Source organism: Octopus bimaculoides, chromosome 6, assembly GCF_046866305.1.
Source record: "Octopus bimaculoides isolate indiv1 chromosome 6, ASM4686630v1, whole genome shotgun sequence".
Taxonomy (NCBI): Eukaryota; Metazoa; Mollusca; class Cephalopoda; order Octopoda; family Octopodidae; genus Octopus; species Octopus bimaculoides.
Genome location: NC_142933.1, coordinates 74,851,729 through 74,876,184, shown reverse-complemented (window position 1 = coordinate 74,876,184; position 24,456 = coordinate 74,851,729). Strand labels below are relative to the sequence as shown.

Sequence of the window (24,456 nt, the reverse complement as noted above, 5' to 3'; positions counted from 1 at the left end):
AAAAATTATGCATGTATATATGTGTGTGTGTGCATACGTTTGTATATTCCCTCACCACTTGACAACCAGTGTTAGTTTATTTATGTCCTCATAACTCAAACATTGGAAGGCCCAGCATGGCTGCAGTCCAACAAATGAAACTAGCAAAACATAAAAAAATACACTGATATAAACAGCTGTAGAACTGTGGCACTGTAAAAATGATGTCTCATTAGCTTGCAATGCTGAGTTCAACTCTTCCCTGACACCCTAACACTACCAGGTTGACTTGACCAAGATACATCATATCACGGTTTCGGTGGTCGTATGACTCACTGATTTATGAATCACATCAAACATATACAAGTGTTTGTGTGTATGGATGAATTTGCCAGTTTGTGGTAGCTGAACTCTCTTTATTTAGACTCATCAAATTTCATGTATGCATATGCAAAATTACACACACACACTGAGACGAAAAAAAATGTTCCCAGTCCCCAAATGCTGAAGTTTTAAAAAACATTCCTCTGTGTAGAAAATTGAACATAAAAAATTGTAAATATTTATGTGTATAAGGAAAATTATGCAACTAAATATACAGCATAACAACAAATTATATACATACATATATATATATATATTCTTTTATTTGTTTCAGTCATTTGACTGTGGCCATGCTGGAGCACTGCCTTTAGCAGGACTTATTCTTTGTAAGCCTAGTACTTATTCTATCGGTCTCTTTAGCTGAACTGCTAAGTTACAAGGATGTAAACATACCAACATTGGTTGTCAAATAATGGTGGGGGGGGGAGACACACATCTATCTATCTATATATATATATATATATATATATATATATGACAGGCTTCTTTCAGTTTCTGTCTACCAAATCCACTCACAAGGCTTTGGTCAACCTGAGACTATAGTAGAAGACACTTGCCCAAGGTGCCACGCAGTAGGACTGAACCCAAAACCATGTGGCTGGTAAGCAAGCTACTTAGCATACAGCCACGCCTGCGCCTATATATATATATATATATATATATATATATATATATATATATTACTCACACACACACAAACCTACACAAGTATGTGTGTGTGTGTATATATATATATATATATATATATATATATATATGTGTGTGTGTGTGTCAGTGTAAACAAAACTGTGGATGCATGCAGGCATGGTCATATGCTTAAGAAGTTCACTTCCTAACCATACACTTTCAGGTTCAGTCTTTCTGTGCAAGTGTCTTCTACAATAGCTCTGGGCCAACCTAAGAATGTTGAGTAGATTTGCTAATTAGAAATTGAAAGAAGCCCATCTTGTATGTAAATATATACATGCATCATGTGTATGTATGTATGTATGTGTGTGTGTGTGTGTGTATCTCTGTTTTTGTTTACATCTATGCTTCTCCCCAAATTGCTCAGCTAAGGGCAGTAATGTTGCTGTCATTTTGCTCATCCGCTGGCTTTACACTTTCAAAGTATGGAATTCTTGTCACTAACTCTTACTTAGAAAGCAAGTTAGGGTTAGAGACAGGAAGTGTCTGCTATAAAACAATGCCAAAAAAATAACTTATGGTAACATGAAAAAAATAGACATATAAATTAATAAATATATATATATATGTGTGTTTTCTGTAATGATTTCATAAGCAGTGTTGAATTTACAATTTTGTAAATAATAATATTTTATAAGCTTAATGCTTATAAGTGATCACCATGTATTGACTAAAGAAAATGTTGGGGCATATAAGCCCTCAATGGAAAAAAAGTAAGGAAAACCCTACTTTTTCTGTTAAGAGCTTACATGTCCCAATATTAGACTATTTTCTTTAGCCAATACACAGTGATTGTTTATAAGTTTTAAGCTTATAAAATATTATTGCATATTTATATATGCCTGAAAGATTGCTTGGAGATACTTAGGGCATTTTATAAATATGCTTACTTAAAGTATCGTAAAAGCATGAAACTATTAGAAGCTCTTTCGGTTGTGTATTAAATTAATATTTATCTCTCACTGGATGGATTGCTTTTTTGTTGATTTTACATATACAGGCTCCATAAACTATGTGTGCGTGTGTGTGTGTATATATATATTTATAAATGCGTATGTTTATTTATGTATATATATGTGTGTGTGTGTGTATATGTTACAAACTTATATACATATATATGCTTGTATATGTGTATATATATATATATATGAATATGCATGTATATGTTTGTGTGTGTGTATATATATATATATATAACTTGCACTCCATCGATTATGACACTCAGTGTTCCAGTTGGTCCAATTAACAGAGCAGCTTGCTTGTGAAATTAATATGCGAGTAGTTGAGCACTCCACAAACATGCATACACTAAATGTAGTTCTCGGAGATTCAGCATGACATAGAATGTGACAAGGCTGGCCTTTTGAATTACAGGTACAACTCATTTTTACCAGCTGAGTAGACTGGAGCAATGTGAAGTAAAGTGTCTTGCTCAAGTACACGATGCACTACCAGGAATCAAACTCACTACTTTAAGATCACAAACCGAATACTCTAACCACTAAACCATGTGCCTACACACACACACCCACGTGTGTGTGTGTGCCTGTGTTTGACCCACCATCACTTGACAACTGGGGTCGGTTAGTTTACAACACCGTAACTTAATAGTCAGGCAATAGAGCCTAAGAGAATAAGTAGCAGGCTTAAAAAAAATAAACACTAAAGTCAATTTGTTCAGTTAAAACCATCTAAGGTGGTGACTCAACATGGTCGCAATCAAATGACTGAAACAAGTAAAAAGAAAAAGAAAAAAAGAGAAACAAACAGAAACATTATAATTTTAGTTTGACTTTAAATTTATTGCATAAAGAGTTTTTTTTTCTTCATAAAATGTCTTTGTAATATCATGCAGTCACACTTTCCTTGCAAGGAATAAGTGATCTGAGATTTTGACTGATTGAAGTCTCCCCATACCATTATGCCACAACCCCTAAATCTTGTGAATTTTACTTTTGATTTTCTCAAACATCTGTGATGACCAAGTGGGAAGGTATGGTAAAATTTGATTCATTTGAAGAATATACACAAGCATAGCTGTGTCATAGGAAGTTTGCTTCCCAACTACATAGTTCTGGGTTCAGTCCTACTGTATAGCACCTAAAGTAAATGTCATCTGCAATAGCCCCAAGCTAACCTGAGCCTTGTCAATGAATTTGGTAGACAGAAACTTAAAGAAGCCCATCATGTATATGTGTGTATGTTTATGTTTCTTTGTCTTGACATCATGTGATAGTTGTAAATGATTGTCTTTGTCACATGAGCGGTGTTGTTCCTTTTTACTATTCTATCAGAATATTCTGGCCAGGAAGATACATTACCTTGCTGAGGATCAGGTGAGGGTTGGCAACAGAAGGGGCATCCAGCCATAGAAAATCTGCTTCAAATAAACTGTCAAACCCATGCAAGTATGAAAAATGGACATTAAATGATGAGGACACCATGTTAGTTAGATATAAACAACTAGATCTGCCTCAAATCACATCGTTTTATCTTGGACAAGGTGGAACATACTGGAATATTCAATCTCAGAGACACTGTTTGAAAAACAGTTGGTGTAGTCACAGATGAAATGCTTTTAAGCTGACCAGGGATGAAACAGCAACAACAATAACAGTTTTGGGAGTATGGTTATGGTTTAAAAAATAGGCTTTTGCCAACAATTTTCAGACATAAACCTTGCTAAAATATTTGGTTCATTTCAAGAACCTTCTAATGCTCTACTAGATTGCTCAAAGTGAAAATCTTTGATATTTAAAAAAAAAAAAAAAAAATGGTTAATGTGTTTCCTGTTGCTTGAGGCTAGTTTCATGAGTCTTCTCTTATCTTAAGAATTCAGACCCATTTTGTTTTCTGCCAGACTGACTTACTGGTAGTTGACACCCTTTCTGAAATTTGATGGACTGTTGTTCTGTATATGGTAATAACTAGACTATCTAATTTACATGTTTTCAAGTTCTTTTTATAACTTTGAAGAAACCATTTATAAACTGAAAGTATATTTATCCAAATGGAAGGTGACAAATTGAAATGTTTATATTTATTTCCTTTAATGGGAATTATCATGTCTAAAATGGAATGTGAGATCTAACACTTTCATCACATTAAAAACTAATAAAAGTAACGCATGAAAATGAAAAAGATGTTCCTGCACAAATTTTAAGAAAAGATTAAATGAAAGAACAAAGATGAAAATTTTTTTTAAATGATCATAAAAAAGAAATGAAAATAATAACAAAACACTTCTTTTTAATTTAAAAATTAAACCACATAATCACAGTCATTAATTAGCAAAACAAACCCTTGACTTATAAGGAAATTTTTTTCTATCATCATCATCATCATCATCATCATCATTTTAATGTCCACTTTTCCATTCTGACATGAGTAAGATAGAATTCATTGTGGCAGATTTTCTACAGCAGGAAGCCCTTCCTGTTGACAACCTTCACCTGTTTCCAGGCAAAGTAATATTTCCCCATGACAAGACCTGTTTTTACAGAAGATTGGAAATGAATAACACTGCTTGTATGAAGGTGACATTCATTTACGACTATTCTACAATGTCAAAACAAGGAGACACAAACATAGACACACACACACACAATTTATATATGTGTGCATGTGTATCATTATCATCATCATCATCATTTTAACATCCACTTTTCTATGTGTATATGTGTGTGTGTGTGGGGGGGGTGTATGTATGTACAACAAGTTTCAGTCAGTTTTCATCAGCAAAATCCACTCACAATGCTTTGGTCAGCCTGGTACTATAGTAGAAGACACCCAATAGTGACACTGAACCAGACACCACATGGTTGGGAAAGAAACTTTTTAACAATACAGCCATACCTTGGAAATAAAACAAAAATTTAGCAAGTGTTGCATCATTTTTCTTTTTTAAACTAGAGAAAGAGAGAACAGTAGCTTTAAAAAGCAAGTAAAAACGAAGCTAGTATACAAAGGATAGATACTGTCACAGCCCAAATTACTATATCGTTTATCAGTTGATATTCAATAAATTATTCACAGGTGTAACACTTTGGCAAGTAGTGTATGAGAAAAATTATCAAGACAGCATACAGCATATTTACACTTTTACTGGTTTCAATCATTGGGCTATGGCTATACTGGAGGAACACTCTTGAGCCAATGATATCAACCCTGGGAATTGGTATTTACTTTACAATTCTCTCTCTCTATATATATATATATATTAACAGTTGGCCAAGGTTAACTTTTGATGCAAAAGAATCCAACTCAATGCATCATTTTCCACAACATCAGAACATGCAAAGATACACATATACACATATCTATCTATCTATCTATATATATATATATATATATATATATCATTGTCAGCCATACATACAGGCTTGTCCTTTACAGGTGCCAGTATCACATAAAATGTGCTTGTGTTGGTGCTGTATAAATGCACCCAGCAGATTCTGAAAGTGGTTGGCATTAGGAAGGGCATCCAGCTGTAGAAACCATGCCATAACAGACAATTGGAGTCTGACCAGCTCCGTGTTAAACCATCCAACCCATGCCAGCATGGAAAACTAACTTGATATGATGATATATATATATATGATGGTCTTATCCACTCCAGTGCTTAGTTTTTAAATCTACCAATAATTCTGTTGGTCTCTTTTTGTTGAACCATTAAGTTTCAGGGACTTGAACATACACACACACACACACGATGGGCTTCCACACAGTTCCATCAATCAAATTCACTCACAATAAATTAGTCACCCTGGGGCTGTAGTAGAAGACACTTGCCCATGGTGTCATGAAGAGGCACTGAACTCAAAATCACATGGTTGCAAAGCAAGCTTCTGTTCAAATTCTTGCTCTCCTACATGGGTAGCCTGTGATAACATCATACATGTATGTTCCATTTTAGCATGTTACCATAGCTGGGTACTTTTCTATCACCAACAACTTTACATAGTGCACTGGAACTGGCATTAGAGTGCTTATACCAACAGGCCAGACTACTGTGGTAGGGTCCCCTCTCTCTTGCTTATCAATTCTTATTCAGAGTTACTGCACCTACTAGACAGATAGCCACTCACTCATACACCCCACCTTGGTAAATAGCTTGAAAAGAATGTCAAGTGGAAAATAAATATTGTCTCAAACAGATGCTAAATGATGATGAGGCTGTGTGTAAATAAATATAGATAGATAGATATAGACATGTACACATACAAATATATGTTTGTTGTTGCTCCCATTTATGATTATTTTCTGAGGTCAACTATGCCTTTCACCCTTTTGGGGTCAACGAAATAAGTACCAGTTAAACACCAGGATCCATGTAATCAACTAGTCTTTTCCCAAAAAATTTCAGGCTTTGCGTCTATAATAGAAAGGATTATTATTATTAGTTATTATTATTATTGTTATTATTATTATTAGTATTACTTTATAATATGGTAATCACTGAGGAAACAAGGGGCTGCTGAATGGCATGCATGCCATGTGTAGAAGCAGAGTCAGCAAGGTGATATTGAGCAATGAGTACAGTAACATAACATGCAGGTAAGGGCTCAGCTCTCCTCCTCCTTCCATTTACCATAGACCCCCAGGCCATAACAGAAGAGTTTAAGACCAGCTGTCTATATACTGATGACCAAGTTGTTGTAGCTGAACCTCTTCTAGAATTAAGAAAGAAATTCCAGAGAAAATGATAGAATCAAAAGGACTCAAAGAAAACTTAGCAAGGACTAAAGTTTTTGTATAGTAACAAGGAATGAGGATCCCTGCTGCTGACAAAGAAGTGGCTGTGCTCGCTATGCAGAAAAGGAATGCATAGAAATTTCATATGGTGTACCCAGTAAAAATTATACATACCTGACTGGCTCCCATGCCAGTGGCACGTAAAAAGCACCATCTGAATGTGACCGATGCCAGTGCCCCTGACTGGCTCCCATGCCGGTAGCACAAAAAGCACTATCTGAACGTGATCGATGCCAGGGCTGCCTGACTGGCTCCTGTGCTGGTGGCATGTAAAAAGCACCCATTACACTCTCAGAGTGGTTGGCATTATGAAAGGCACCCAGCTGTAGAAACATTGCCAGATCGGATTGGAGCCTGGTGCAGCCACTGGTTTTCCAGACCTCAGTCAAATCGTCCAACCCATACCAGCATGGAAAATGGATGTTAAATGATGATGATGATGTGCAGTGGGATCAGAGGCAGGCTAACAAGGAAGGTAAACTTATAGCTCAGAAGTTATAAGTATAAAAAGTACTAGAAGTACATTCTATTAAAAGTCCAACAGTAGTTGATAGTTTTTGTTACCTTGTAGACCTAATTAGCAATAGAAGTGTCAGGAAAGCATAGCAGCAAAAGTACAAACAAGTTGGAAGAAGTTCAAGATGCTACTATCTGGTGACATAGGGTTTTTCTCACTAGGTGAAAGTCAGCATTGGGGGTGGCTGCTAGAATAAGTATAGCCTGGGCAAAGTTCAGAGCTCCTACCTCTACTGGTAATAAAGGGTCTCTCGCTCAAAGTGAAAGGTAGATTGTATGATGCCTGTGAGCTAACAGCCATGCTACATAGCAGTGAAACATGGGCTGTAACTGCTGAGGACATGATAGGGTTGAAAGAAATGAAGCTAGTATGTTCTGCTGGATGTGTAATGTCAGTGTGCATACATGACGGAGTGCAAGTGCCCTGAGAGAAAAGTTGGACATAAGAAGCATCAGATGTGGTGTGCAAGAGAGACGACTGCGCTGGTATGGTCATGTGTTGCGTATGGATGAGGACAGTTGTGAAGAAGTGTCACACCCTAACAGTGGAGAGAACGTGTGAAAGAGCTAGATCCAGGAAGACATGGGATGAGGTGATGAAGCACAACCTTCAAATGTTGGGCCTCACAGAGACAATGACAAGTGACCGAGACCTTTGGAGATATCCTGTGTTTGAGAAGACCTGGCAAGTCAAATGAGATCATAGCCATGGCCAATGCCAGTGTCACATAACTGGCCCGTTTAAAAGTACCCTTCAAACACTACACCATATGCCCATGGGCATATGATGTAGTGGTTAAGAGCGCAAGCTACTAAGCCCAAGAGTCCGAGTTCGATTCCAGGCAGTGACCTGAATAATAATAATAATAATAACAACATCGAAAAATATCTTAGGAATGAGAACCCAGGTTTGAAATTTCCCTAAGACACCTGATGAAGGCTGGAGGGTATATCAGCCGAAACATTGTGTTAACAACAAACAAGATGAGGACAAATATCCGTCAATTGTAAATAATGTACATAATTCCTCATCTCTTAAATATAGAACTGTACCCTTCAATTGTTGGGCAATATGCTGTGCTTGAGAAGACCTCTTGAGTCAAGTGAAATTGTAGTCATGGCTGGTGGCACATAAACAGCACCATTCAAACATGGTCAATGCCAGTGCTGCCTGACTGGTTCCCATGCCAGTGGCACATAAAAAGCACCATTTGAGTGTGGTGATGCTGGTGGCACATAAAAAGTACCCACTACACTCTCGGAGTGGTTGGTGTTCGGAAGGGCATCTAGCTGTAGAAACCTTGCCAGATCAGATTGGAGCCTGGTGCAGCCTCCTGGCTTGCCAGTCTTCAGTCAAACTGTCAAACCCATACCAGCACAGAAAGCAGACGTTAAACACTGATGATGATGTTGTCTAAACCTAAATCAGCCTTTACTAAGAAAATATAGAATCAATGGGTTCTAGCCATGACCATCCCATATTTTTCAGATGCAAAATATCCACAGTGTATGTCCCACTTTCGTAAGATAGCAAGGAGTAATTTGAATGAGATTTAGTTGCTATTTCTAGTAGGATGGTCAACCTTGTACAGTAGTGGCTCTTAATCGTTTTTTTATCTAGGGACCCCTTTGATTCCTACTTAATTCTGATGGACTCACGGGGCAATTTGATGTTTAAAAAACCCTATTATATACTCTTGGAGTGGTTGGCGTTAGGAAGGGCATCCAGCTGTAGAAACTCTGCCAAATCAGATTGGAGCCTGGTGTCGCCTCCTGGTCCACCAGTCCTCAGTCAAATTGTCCAACCCATGCTAGCATGGAAAGCAGACGTTAAACAATGATGATGATACTATTAGGAATTGTATAAAAGAAAAATTGTCAAAATATTTTGTGTATTGCAGAAGTATAGCCAATTTAATACACATAATTTTTAACAACAAAATTTTATATGCAGCCCCACCCACAAGGACCATATGGGCCCTGGTTGAGAACCACTGCAGTAGAAACACCCTTATTAGCTAATTAAAGCTATTTTATTTTCTAATATGGTATGGAATATGATAACTAACAGAGTGAAAACATTATATATGCAGGAGCAGTTTCTCTACAGATGGCATTGTCATCCAACTAGCTGAAAGGTCAATAATTCATCTCTTTTTATTTAGTACTGAACTATGTCCATTTAACTCTCCTCTATTCACTCCATCTCACTATGTATATGTGTATATATATATATATATATATAATTATAAATAAGGGCAAAACAAAAAAAATTTCTATGCCAATATGCTCAAAAAATAGACATTATATCGTCTAATCATATACAATATTTTTCACTATTTGCCCTTATATATAATTGTTTATAATTTTTACCTTAAAAGGTATTATAATATGCTGGCCACTGATAAAATTCTGTTTTTGTTTTTTGAAAAAATTTTATCCTTATATTAGAAGTATATATATATATATATATATATATCATCACCAGACGGCCGCACCAGGCTCCAATCTGATCTGACAGAGTTTCTACAGCTGGATGGTCTTCCTAACGCCAACCACTCCGAGAGTGTAGTGAGTGCTTTTACATGCCACTGGTATGAGGGCCAGTCAGGCGAACAGAAAAGAAATGCCAGAGTGGAATTATATGAAAATATTCGTTATAGATGACAGATAAAGGTTTCACAATTTCTTGTTGAACAACCTTGTACAGATAATTTGTTTATGGTGATCAAATGCTTCTGTCAAATGTTTGTGCTGTACATTAATTCACTTCCTCCATCAGATCAATATTGCCTATAGAGGTACGCAGTGTGCCACATGTTAGATGAAGTGTTCAAAAACACCAGGTCCACGAATTGAAGCCACAATTACAATCTTACAAACAGGAGTGCAACACCCTAACCACTACACACATGCCCTCAGAACCATTAATCCAGATACATTCTTTTTCACTCTGTTTTTTTCTTTCTCTCCATTTTTATCCCACATCATGTTCTATTGAAGAGAGTAGGCTTGAAATGTCAAAGACTTTTCCATTTTTCCCAAGCACCAAACTAATACACCTTGCTTGTTATTCCCTCACCTGTCTCTGTCCTTTATTGTTTGTACATCTGAACCATACACTTTTATATATATAAAAAGATGTTTAATAATATATATATATATATATATATATATATATATATATATATACACATCTATATACATGAATATATACCAAGTTTGTTCACAAGGCTTTGGTCAGCCTGTGGCTATTCTAGAAGACACTTGCCCAAGGTGGCATGCAGTGGAACTGAATCTGAAAGCAAACTTCTTACCACACAGCCATGCTCTGTACCTAGAAAATATGGAATGCTTCACTAATTTGCACATCATCATTGCACAGGGGCCATACTAATCTTTTCTGTATCATTCAAATTCTACCAGATGTATTGCCAAAGCAAGAATATTTATTATATTAATTCTTTGTTCATTAATGTGTACTAAAGCAAGGAAAAGTCTTTAAACCGTTAACTTTATAATGGGCATATTATACTTCTTGTCTCAGCCCACTTACCTGAAACCAGGTACTTTTCTGTTTTGCAGTGAAATGGTTAATGCAAAGAATTCACAAGCACAAGTATGGAAATATGCAAAATATAAAGTTAACCAAACTGGGTCATCTGATGGTTTAAAGTGATGGTTAGGATATAGAAGCCTTAATGTATTCAGGGAACACAAGAAGCATTTTGCACTGCTAATGTAAACAGATGTCAACTATGTGTTTCAGACTTTCACTTTAACACCTTCGTTATTTTGTGTCCAGTTTCTAAACCAACATAGTTTAGATGGCTTGTCATATGTCTATGTCAGTTCTAATTCCAAATTACAGTCCTTCAACCCTTTTGATACCATTCTACCTTAGACCACCTATCATTTTCAAGAGTTCTGAATTAAAATCTCCCATCAAAACTTAGTGTTGATTTATGTTCCAATTACCAATTATTAATAATGAAGTTATCTTATATTATTTTTAAAATGATGAAGTTATTCTTCCTTATTTTCCAAATTAAGTGAAATAAAGACAGAGTATCTCAACAGGGTTAAATGTATCATGGACCACTTTGGCATAATTTCCTATTGCTAGATGCCCTACCTCACACCAATCTCTTTGCAGTGTTAATTTTATTTCAAGAACATTTACAGAAATTTGATGAATTTTTTTTAATCTGTTCATAAGTCCATAGGCTTTATTTGAAATTTGTGGCATTTTATTGTATATTAAACTTTTTATATGCTGTCTTTCTACCTCTAAGCTAATGTAAAACAACTTTCTTTTGCAATGTTAGACACAGAAACATTTGCATTGCTGTTATCGTTTATCCACTAACATTCTAACTGTGACCATCCTGTCACCCTTCCTTTTTAGACAACATTAGGGTGTGATTTAAATGCAATCCGAACACTATTTTTTTTGCAAGTTGAACGACCATGCAGAGGCTTCCTCACAGGTTCAACCTTGGCCTCTCTGCTATTTTTCACTGTATTCTGCAACACTGGGACTTGGTCATCAGCACTGATGTCATTATACTCGTATTTTTTTAAACAAGACCATTAGACTGCTATTTATCAGTTGATGACATCATCTTAACACAGTAAAAAGGTGGATTCAGAATTCAGCTAAAGATATTCTAATTGTTTGTTGTTATTTGCAATCAACATTTCTTCAATAAGATGCGAACGAAATTTACCTGAATTTCCTGTACTCTTAAAGTCTCAGAGTGTGTTGTATGAATCAATGAGGCAAAACAAAATATCAAATAACTTTAGTCAGCCTACTCGGAGTATAAATATTCCAGTATAAGGTGCAAACTTAAACTTATATTCACAATTCAATCACAGTACAACGTTGATTATAAAATTATTAGTAATCATTAGATGCTTTCAAAATGTGAAATATCTCTAAGAAATCTAATATGAATTAAATCTAATGGTTATTGCCTATATTAAAATAGATGTATGTAGTCACCTTTAAAGATTAAGAAACTAAATTCCATTTTTTAGTTGTCTTTTTTTTAGTGAAAATGCATTAATTGTTATCACAAATATATTTATTGATATTCTCAATATAAATTCGTTAAATGGTTCGGTTAGCCTTAGAGAAATGGTTACAAAATCCATGGAATCATTTAATCAGAGTATCTTTTACTTTCTAAATGCCATTACAAAAGCTAATAAACATAGACTAATTAAAGTAGAAGCCAACAAAATTATGTATTTAAACTGAATGACGAAGAGTAACAAGTAGAAAACTATCTTCCTTTTTGGTCACATTCGTTAATATAAATAAATAAATACATTAGACATTTGATTTTGATATTCATAAATATTTCTTTTTCTTTAAAAATAAATATGGCTATGTGAGAATATTTGTTATCTATATCATAATTTCATTATTTTTAATTTTTATGTAATCTGCGAAAAATAACTATCTTTATTTATGTTTTCAATATATATGTATATACGTATGTGTGGACATATAAAAGATATAATTTCCAATAAAACTGTTATAAGAGATTTTTTGCCTATTTTTCTTTTTCTCAGCATGTATTGTTTACTGAAGATTAATTATTGTAGCATTTTAAAATCTTCGTCTTAACCCATCTATTAGCATTTATAACTAAATAGTCATGTAATATGTGTGTGTAAATATACACACATATATATACACATACACCTATTATATATATATATACACCTATTATATATACACACACCTACATGTATATATATGTAAATACACATACATATATATATACACACACACACACCTACATGTATATATATGTAAATACACACATATATATATATACATCTACCTATAATATATATATATATATATACACATACATCTACCTATTATATATATATATATATATACACATCTACCTATTATATATAGATATATATATATATACACACATATACATCTACCTATAATATATATATATATATATATATATATATATATATATATATATATATATATATACACCTGCATGTATATTATATATATATATAATTTGCGTTGACAGATAAAGCAAAGAACAAATTAGAATGAGGACTTTCATAGCCACTGATATCAAATGAAAATAAGAAGAAAGAGACAAAGTTAAAAAAACCATATTCACTAACACAGCAACAACCATAGATTTTATGAAATATCATACTTGCTACTACTGTCCATCTTCCACACTATCAGGTAAACCACTCTGATATGAACTTTCTCTCTCCCTCCCTTTTCTAAGTCCTCTTACCAACGGCTGACTGCTGTTCGCTCTGCCAAACTACTAATTATTCCTTCTTTCTATCATGCAATGCATTCATATTCCACCAGAGATAGTGTGTAAATGTGAGGGGAGGTATAATAAACTCTTATTTTACTCCCTACCAAACCTAACCTACAGTTAAACGAAGACCAAGAATAAAATAGACAGTATTTACCAGACTGTGTGTGCCACGTGGGTTCCAAGGCCTAAAAATTCAGGAAAGCAACGGTGCCAATAAGTTAGGCACAAGGTCAGCAATTTTTTTGAGGAGAGGGTGTTGTTAGTCAGTAAACATCGACCCTAATACTTGACTGGTACTTTCTTTTATCCACTCTACAGAGACGAAATGCAAACTTGACCTCGATGGAATTTGAACTCAGAAGTTCAAATTCTATCTAGTTGGGTGACGCAGCTAAATATAAATACCCTACCAATTTTGCAAAATAACTGTTGCGAGCTCGCTGCCCTTTGTGCTAATAATAACAGTTTCAAATTTGGGTACAATGCCAGCAATTTTAGGGGATGAGGTAAGTCTATTATCTCGACCCCAATGCAAAACTAGTACTTTATCGACTGCGAAAAGATGAACGGTTAAGTCGACGTCGACAGAATTACAACACAAAACATAAAGAGCCAGAAGAAATGTTGCGAAGCATTTTTGTGCGACGCGCTGACAATTGTACCAACTCGCAGCCTTCAGTAATAATTAAAGGCACAAGGCCTGAAATACTGGGGGAGGGGAACTAGTCGATTACATCAACCCCAGTGTTCACTGGTACTTAATTTTTCGACCCGAAAAGGATGAAATGCGAAATTGATCTCCGCGAAATTTGAATTCAGAACGTAAAGACGAATGAAATGCTGCTCATAATTCTTTCTAGTATAAGCACATTGCCTGAATTTTGAGGAGAGAGCAGCCGACTACATCGACCCAGTGCTCAACTGGTACTTATTTTATCGACCCCGAAACGATGAAAGACAAAGTCAACCTTAGCGGAATTTGAACTCTGAACGTAGAGACGGACGAAATGTTGCTAAACGTTTTGTCCAGCGTGCTAACGATTTTGCCAGCTCGTCGGTTTACTAATAATCGTTTCTACTAAAGGCGCAAGGCCTGAAATTTGTGGGGAGGGGACTAGTCAATTACATCCCCCCCCCCAGTGTTTCATAGGTACTTAATTTATCGACCCCGAAAGGATGACCTTAGTGGAATTTGAACTCAGATCGCTAAACGTTTTGTCCGGCGTGCAAACGATTTTGCCAACTCGCCGCTTTGCTAATAATTGCTTAATTTTCTCATATAGGCACAAGGCCTGAAATTTGTGGGAGGTAGCTTAGTTGATTACATCAACCTCCGTGCTCGACTGGTACTTCTTTAATCAACCTCAACAATAACAATAAATAAATATAATACTTGTGTTGTTTAGCATGTGAAATGCTGGAATTGCTAGTAAAACATAAATAACAAGAACGAGTCAACGAGAGTCTCTACGCGATCGTTTTCCTAGCTAGAAATAACAGCTGAATCTCTATTAAGTAAAAATCTTCTCGTCTTAAAAAAAATAGTAAGGACATGTTGAACAACTAAGTAAACAAAAAGACTGGATGGCCACGGCTGAAATGCTTAGGATCATAAGTCCATAGGTCTATTTGAAGAGGGCTAATCTGGAGCTAGACAACAACTAGAACGATGTAAAAGAAAATAGTGATTCTAGTATGGTTTGTAATATCGATAACGTAACAATAAAAATTATTTTAATACACTAACCAGTTATAAAGACATTGTAGATATTACGTTCCTTGGCTATTCTCGTGTGTACATACATAATACATCGTGTATGTATGGGCATCTGCATCTATATATGAATGTAAATGCATTGTATGTGTGTGTGTATATATATATATATATATATATATATATATATATATAGTGTGTGTGTGTGTATGCATACATGTATTAATGTAATTATACATCGATTCCCGCTATTCGGATACGTATTTTAAATTTCTTGTATTCAGAATATTTTCTCTCTCTCTCTCTCTCTCTATATATATATATATATATATATATATATATATATCCTGTACCCAGATATGCACCTATACATACAGGTGGATGTCGGTATGCACATACCTGTACGTATATATGCATACACTCATTTATTATTTGTTTATATATATATATATATATATATATATATATATATATATATATATATATCTTTATCTTTATTTCTCTCTGTCTCTCTGAATGTGTGTTTCTCCGTTCTTCATCCAGCAGCGAACATCAAAGACAGTATTCGCTACCATAGCTATAGCTAGTTTGAGATAAAAGGCTACCTAAATAGGATGTTGATGTTTAACCCTGATTCAGTGGCCCGATGATCAAAACCTATGACCATCTTGTCTTTTATTCAGACATAGTGTGTCTTAAGACCACATTTCTCCAAAGTATCCTTCCGTGTTCTTTCTCACGTTCGCTTTGCAAATAGGAAGTAAAAAAAAAAGGTGTGGAGTTTAATGTGACGCTTGCTTACGTACGTTGACAGTATCTGAAAAGATAGGAAAATTGCGAGAGATAGATAAGAGAACCTTAAAGAGATTGAATAGGGGGGAAGCAGACATGAGAAATATTATTTGTAAGGTATGATATTGTGGTTAGAGACGAAAAAAAAAAGAAACAAATAAATTGGACAAACGGCCCGTAAACAAAATATAATAGCTACAGAGAAGGAAGGAAAAAGTAATGGAGAGAAGAGAGGCAAACAGACAAGAGGACAGATAGAGAAATAGATTGATAAATAAGAGAGAGAGAGGAGTATAATATAAAGAGTGAGAATGTGAGGGGGGGACGACCAATATAGTAGCACATCGCTTATGTACAAGAAATGTGTAATATGTGTGTGTAGGTACACGTAGGCAGTTTTCACTTTATGGTACCCATACAAAATTTTTTAAAAAAACAACTTTATATAGCAGAATTTAAGTAAACAGAATAAAGTATAAAGTTATAAGAAATAAGAGACGAAATATAACCGAGAGGTAAAATAAAAATAAGGTAAAACGAAACACGAATGGTTTAAGATACGATTATGAAAGAGAAACATAAAGAGATGTACAAGGAGGGAAGGAAAGAACGTATTAGAATTTGAAGGAGAAAGGCAATGATAAACTAATAGTATGTGAGGAAGAAGAAAAATCAATGGTATATGTAAAGAAAAATGTTACCATGGTAACGATAGTGCAGCAGACAGGCATTTGAAAAAATATTGATTGAGGAGGGAATGAAAATAATGAGCTTACCAAGTATAGAGAGAGAAATTTCTAAGAGGTGTATATAATATATACATATGTGTATATAATTAATATATGTGTGTGCTATGTATGCATGTATAATTGTATACGTAAATATATCACTGAATATAACATGTAGTTATATATATATATATATATATATATATATATATATATATATATATATATATATAGATATATATATATATATATATATATATATATATATATATAAAGTATGTATAAATATATATATATATGGATGTATAACTATATAATACATACATGGATGTTTAAATATATATATATATGGAAGTATAAATATATATATATGGATGTACATATATATAAACATATATATATATTTATATATATATAAATATGGATGTATATATATATATATGTAAGTATATATATATATATGGAAGTATATATATATTAATATATAAAAATATATATCGGTATATATAAATATATAGATATATATGTATATATATAAATATGTGTATATATAAATACATATGTATATATATCTTTAGGCTTCCATGGCATACATGGAGGCTATGGCTTTGGTTCCCGCAACGAGGAGGGAACCAGACTGCTGGAGTTCTGTGATGCAACCGATCTTATGGTTTGCAATACCAGCTTCAGGAAACCTGCCTGTCACCTAGTCACCTACCGATCCGGCAGACACTCTAGCCAAATCGACTACATCCTCGCCAGAAATAGGGAAAGAGGGCGGCTTATAAATGCCAAAACCTTCCCTGGCGAAGAATGTACACCCCAACACAGATTAGTAGTTAGCAACTTCGGGATCAAGGCAAAATGGGTGCCCAGAAGTAGACCGGCTTGGAGGAGAAAGGTGTGGAAACTTAAAGACCCTGCAAATGGACGAAGATTTAGGGACATGTTACTCGAAGCATTTGACGAAATAGAAGGGGATATAGCATCATACAACGTGGAAGACAATTGGAGATTTCTGCGGGACAACCTGCTGAGAGCCACCAACCAGATCTGTGGCTGGGGTAAAGTTCCCTCTCGACTCAAAGTAGCGTGGTGGTGGAACAAGGAGGTAGACAGGGCTATTAAACAAAAGAAACAGGCTTGGAAGGACTGGAAGAACGGTGGTAGCAGGGAATTGTACCAATCTGCCAGAAGGGAAGCTAGGCGACAGGTTTATTTAGCCAGAGGGGAAGCAGATAAGAAAAGATTTGCCAATGTTCTGCGCCGTGAGGACCAAAGACTTGAGGTATTTTGTGTTGCAAGACAGTGTAGGAGAGAGAATAGTGATGTCGTAGGAGAGAAATGTGTTCGCATGGATGATGGTACGCTTGCACTAAATGAGGCTGCAAAGAAAGAGATCTGGAGATGCCACTACGATAGATTGCTTAATAAAGAGAATGAATGGGAGAAAGAGAGTCTGCCGTATGTCGACCCAACAGAGGGACCAGCTATCCGAGTTGACAGTACCATGGTAGATAAAGCAATTAAGAGTATGAAGACAGGGAAAGCCCCCGGCCCATCAGGAATCACTGCAGAGATGCTCAAAATATCTGGCAGTGTCGGCTATAGCCTAGTCACCCGTATTACTAACCAGGTGATACACGAAGGAGTCATACCCAATGACTAGTGTAGCAGCACCATAGTCAACTGCTACAAAGGTAAAGGTGACGCTCTAGATACAAATAATTACAGAGGCATCAAGCTGTTAGATCAGGTTATGAAAGTTACAGAGAGGGTCATAGCCCAACAAATTAGGGAGTGAATCAATTTAGATGAGATGCAGTTTGGGTTCGTGCCAGGTAAAAGTACCACTGATGCCATATTTGTAGTAAGACAGCTGCAGGAGAAATACCTAGCGAAGGATAAACCTCTGTACCTGGCTTTCATTGACATGGAGAAAGCCTTTGACAGGGTCCCCCAATCCCTTATCTGGTGGTCGATGAGGAAACTTGGGATAGACGAATGGTTAGTGAGAGCTGTGCGAGCTATGTACAGAGATGCTGTCAGTATGGTGAGGGTTGGAAATGAATACAGTAATGAATTCCAGGTAGAGGTAGGGGTCCACCAAGGTTCAGTCCTCAGCTCCCTCCTATTTATCATAGTCCTCCAGGCGATTACAGAGGAATTCAAGACAGGTTGCCCCTGGGAGCTCCTCTATGCTGATGACCTTGCACTAATTGCGGAGTCACTATCAGAACTAGAGGAGAAGTTTCAGGTGTGAAAGCAAGGACTAGAATCAAAGGGCCTTAAAGTCAACCTAGCTAAAACCAAAATCCTAATAAGCAGGAAGGTAGATAAAACACAAACTCCTTCAGGTAGATGGCCCTGCTCAGTATGTAGAAAAGGAGTAGGTAGTAACTCTATAAGATGTACCCAGTGCAAGCTATGGACACATAAGAGGTGCAGCAATATCAAAGGAAGGTTAACTAGGAAGTTAGTTTTTGTATGTAGCAGATGTTCAGGTGCAATAAACACTGTAAACAAACAGGAAACCACTTCTGTCTCATTCCAGGGAGAAAAACTAGAGGTAGTTGATAGCTTCCGCTATCTGGGTGACCAAGTTAGTAGTGGGAGTGGGTGTGCTGAAAGTGTAGCTGCTAGAATAAGAATAGCCGAGGCAAAGTTCAGAGAGCTCTTACCTCTGCTGGTGACAAAGGGACTCTTACTCAGAGTAAAAGGCAGACTGTATGACGCATGTGTACGAACAGCCATGCTACATGGCAGTGAAACATGGGCTGTGACTGCTGAGGACATGCGTAAGCTCGCAAGGAATGAAGCCAGTATGCTCCGCTGGATGTGTAATGTCCGTGCGCATACCCGACAGACTGTAAGTATCTTGAGAGAAAAGCTGAACATAAGAAGCATCAGTTGTTGTGTGCAAGAGAGGCGAAATCGCGAAAGCGAAATTGGGATAGCACCTGTGCCCATGAGATGTGTAAGGATTTTTGAGCGAGATCGTTGCCAGTGCCCCTGGACTGGCTCTTGTGCGGGTGGCACATGAAATACACCATTTTGAGCGTGGCCGTTGCCAGTACCGCCTGACTGGCCTTCGTGCGGGTGACACGTAAAAGCACCCACTACACTCTCTGAGTGGCTGGCGTTAGGAAGGGCATCCAGCTGTAGAAACTCTGCCAAATCAGATTGGAGCCAGGTGTTGCCATCTGGTTTCACCAGTCCTCAGTCAAGTCGTCCATCCCATGCTAGCATGGAAAGTGGACGTTAAACGATGATGATGATGATGATGATATATATATATATATATATATATATATATATATATATATATATATATATATATATAATACATATGTATATATATATATAAATATGTATATATATAAATATATATGTATATATATATATTTATATATATATATTTATATATATATATATATATATATAAATATGTATATATATAAATATATATGTATGTATATATATATATATATATATATATATATTTATATATATACATATATTAATATATATATAACAGACACAACAGAATATATATATATACATATGTATGTATATATATATAAATATATATGTATGTATTTAAATATACATATATCAATGTATATATATAAATATATATATATATATATATATATATATATATATATATATATATATATATATATATACATATATATATATACATATGCATACACACACACACACACACACACACACACATATATATATATATATATATATATATATATATATATATATATACATCAATATTATATATATATATATATATATCGATATGTATTATATTTATCTATATATATATATATATGTGTGTGTGTGTGTGTGTGAGTGTATATATAAACATATATATATATATATATATATATATAGAGAGAGAGAGAGAGAGAGAGTGTGTGTTACCACTAGAATAAGAATAGCCTGGGCAAAGTTTAGAAAGTTTCTACCTCTACTGGTGACAAAGGGCCTCTCGCTCACAGTGAAAGGTAGATTGTACGATGCATGTGTGCGAACAGCCATGCTTCACGGCAGTGAAACATGGGCTGTGACTGCAGAGGACATGCATAGGCTCGAAAGAAATGAAGCTAGCATGATCTGCTGGATGTGTAATGTCAGTGTGCACACACGACAGAGTGTAAGCGTCGAGAGAAATGTTGGACATAAGAAGCATCAGATGTGGCATGCAAGAGAGACGTTTGCACTGGTATGGTCATGTACTACGGATGGATGGGGAGAAATGTGTGAAGAAGTGCCACTCCTAAACAGGTGAAGGAATCTGGGGTAGAGGTAGACCCAGGAATACATGGGATGAGGTAGTCAAGCATGAACATCAAACATTGGGCCTCACAGAGGCAATAACGAAAAACCGAGACCTCTGGAGATATGCTGTAACTGTGAAGACTCGGCAAATAAACTGAGTTCATGACTATATCCTACACCAGTTTGGCATAACCAGCCCCAGCCCATTTAAAAGTACCTTGGATCGCACAGTGACCTGCTGTGCTTGAGGAGACGTATTGAGTCAAGTACATCAACAGCAAAATGAAAATCAAATGGAAATTGTACAGGTGATACCCATGCCGGTGGCACATAAAAAGTACAATCCGAACGTGGCTGATGCCAGCGCCGCCTTGACTGGCTTACATGCCGGTGGCATGTAAAAAGCAACAACCGATCGTGGCCGTTGCCAGCCGCCTCTGGCCCCTGTGCCAGTGGCACGTAAAGAGCACCCACTACGCTCACGGAGTGGTTCATGTTAGGAAGGGCTTCCAGCCATAGAAATACTGCCAGATCAGGCTGGAGCTTGGTGCAGCCTCCTGGCTTCCCAGACTCTGGTCGAACCGTCCAACCCATGCCAGCATGGAAAACGGACGTTAAATGATGGTGATGATGGTGATATATATATATATATATATATATATATATATATATATATATATTTATATATATATATATATATGCATATGTATATGTATATGTATATATATATATATGTATATGTATATAAATATATATATATATATATATATATATATATATATATAGGTGTGGGAGTGGATGTGTGGTAAGTAGCTTGCTTACAAACTGCATGGTTCTGGGTTCAGTCCCACTGCATGGCACCTTGGGCAAGTGTCTTCTACTATAGTCTCAGGCCGACCACAGCCGTGTGAGTGGATTTGGTAGATGGAAACTGAAAGAAGCCCATCGTATATATATGTATATATATATATATATATGCATGTGTGTATATGTTTGTGTGTCTGTGTTTGTCCCCCCCAACATCGCTTGACACGTAAACAGCAAGGTTGACTTGGCCTGCAAGATGTGCTCCTGGATTCTGAGAACTTTCCGGTCTAGAGATGCCTACACCATCATCCTTCTCTACTCTACTTCTGCCCAACCCCACCGTGAGTACTGTTGCCCACTGTGTGTCCCCCCCCCCCCACCATACAAAGCAACTCATTAGGAAAGTAGAAGCACTCCAGACGTCAATAACAAGAAAGATAGATGGTATGAGAAGCATTGATTATTGGGATCAACTAAAAAACTCAATCTCTACTTTTTCCAACACCATCAGAAGCACTACATCATTTGTGTTATGAGGAAAATATTCCATCAATATTGCACAAATGATGTTGGCATCAATTTTAAAATCCTTCCAAGACTTGTCCCTGTGCTATCCGCCCATTGCAGAAATCGAACTCGGTACACATAGCAACATTATGTCACAATTACTTTACCTCAGCCGGTCCAGCTCTCTTTAATACCATACCAAAATATGTCAAAACGTAAAAGTATCGCACAAAATTCAAATGTTCACTGGACAAATTTGTTCAAAAAATCTTAGACCAACCTTCTACACCCGGATATGTCACCAACAATAATAACTCTTTGCTAGAGTGGGCTATGGTGCCCCATATATGACTAAAAGACTTCACCAGGTGGTGCTATTGAGTTAGATATGGCCTGGGCCTATACTGGCCGAAACCTATCAAAGTTATATATATATATATATATATATATATATATATATATATATATATATATATATATATATGTGTGTGTGTGTGTGTATATGGATGTATAAATACACATATATGTACAAATCTACACATATATTTACATATACATATAGATGTATAAATACACATATATGTACATATCTATACATATTTATATTTATATATATATATATATATATATATATATATATATATATATATATATATATATATGGATGTATAAATACACATATATGTATATACCTATGCGCACATATATATATATATATGTATATATATATATGTTAATTCTCTAAATGAAGTATTAACAGTAACTGCACGATAAAGTGTAGTATATTGCCACTTAAGTGTGGCTGACCCCTAGGGGTGGATGTTACTGTTGCTTTTAGCCCCAGGAGGACATCTCCTCCAGCTGGCTTATCGACACACGACTGTGTCCTGTTTGCCAAGGGAGTTATCCCTCTCACCGCGACCAGCAGCACGAACGTATCCGGATTTCAGGGTTATTTCCCTTCGTCGGCGTTCGACAGCTGATGACCTTGGTGAGAGAGACAAATCTGGCAAAACCTTATATCTTCTTTTCCAGTGACATTCTTCACTGATATTGAAAAGGTGAAAACAAGCAATGTTAATTCTCTAAATGAAGTATTAACAGTAACTGCACGATAAAGTGTAGTATATTGCCACTTAAGTGTGGCTGACCCCTAGGGGTGGATGTTACTGTTGCTTTTGGCCCCAGGAGGACATCTCCTCCAGCTGGCTTATCGACACACGACTGTGTCCTGTGTCCCTTGGCAAACAGGACACAGTCGTGTGTCGATAAGCCAGCTGGAGGAGATGTCCTCCTGGGGCTAAAAGCAACAGTAACATCCACCCCTAGGGGTCAGCCACACTTAAGTGGCAATATACTACACTTTATCGTGCAGTTACTGTTAATACTTCATTTAGAGAATTAACATTGCTTGTTTTCACCTTTTCAATATCAGTGAAGAATGTCACTGGAAAAGAAGATATAAGGTTTTGCCAGATTTGTCTCTCTCACCAAGGTCATCAGCTGTCGAACGCCGACGAAGGGAAATAACCCTGAAATCCGGATACGTTCGTGCTGCTGGTCGCGGTGAGAGGGATAACTCCCTTGGCAAACAGGACACAGTCGTGTGTCGATAAGCCAGCTGGAGGAGATGTCCTCCTGGGGCCAAAAGCAACAGTAACATCCACCCCTAGGGGTCAGCCACACTTAAGTGGCAATATACTACACTTTATCGTGCAGTTACTGTTAATACTTCATTTAGAGAATTAACATTGCTTGTTTTCACCTTTTCAATATCAGTGAAGAATGTCACTGGAAAAGAAGATATAAGGTTTTGCCAGATTTGTCTCTCTCACCAAGGTCATCAGCTGTCGAACGCCGACGAAGGGAAATAACCCTGAAATCCGGATACGTTCGTGCTGCTGGTCGCGGTGAGAGGGATAACTCCCTTGGCAAACAGGACACAGTCGTGTGTCGATAA

The 24,456-nt window shown here is 36.2% G+C and overlaps 1 long non-coding RNA gene and 1 other non-coding gene across 2 annotated transcripts; both read right to left on the bottom strand.

Moving 5' to 3' along the window:
• Positions 1-2,831: 2,831 nt before the first annotated feature.
• LOC149135263 (uncharacterized) lies at positions 2,832-15,757 on the bottom strand. Its single transcript, XR_016242315.1, has 2 exons — positions 13,804-15,757; positions 2,832-6,424 (listed from the first exon to the last, which is right to left on the bottom strand). It is a non-coding gene; the product is annotated as an uncharacterized LOC149135263 (long non-coding RNA).
• Positions 10,661-10,769, bottom strand: LOC128251376 (U6 spliceosomal RNA). Its single transcript, XR_008267105.1, has one exon. It is a non-coding gene; the product is annotated as a U6 spliceosomal RNA (small nuclear RNA).
• Positions 15,758-24,456: the final 8,699 nt, after the last annotated feature.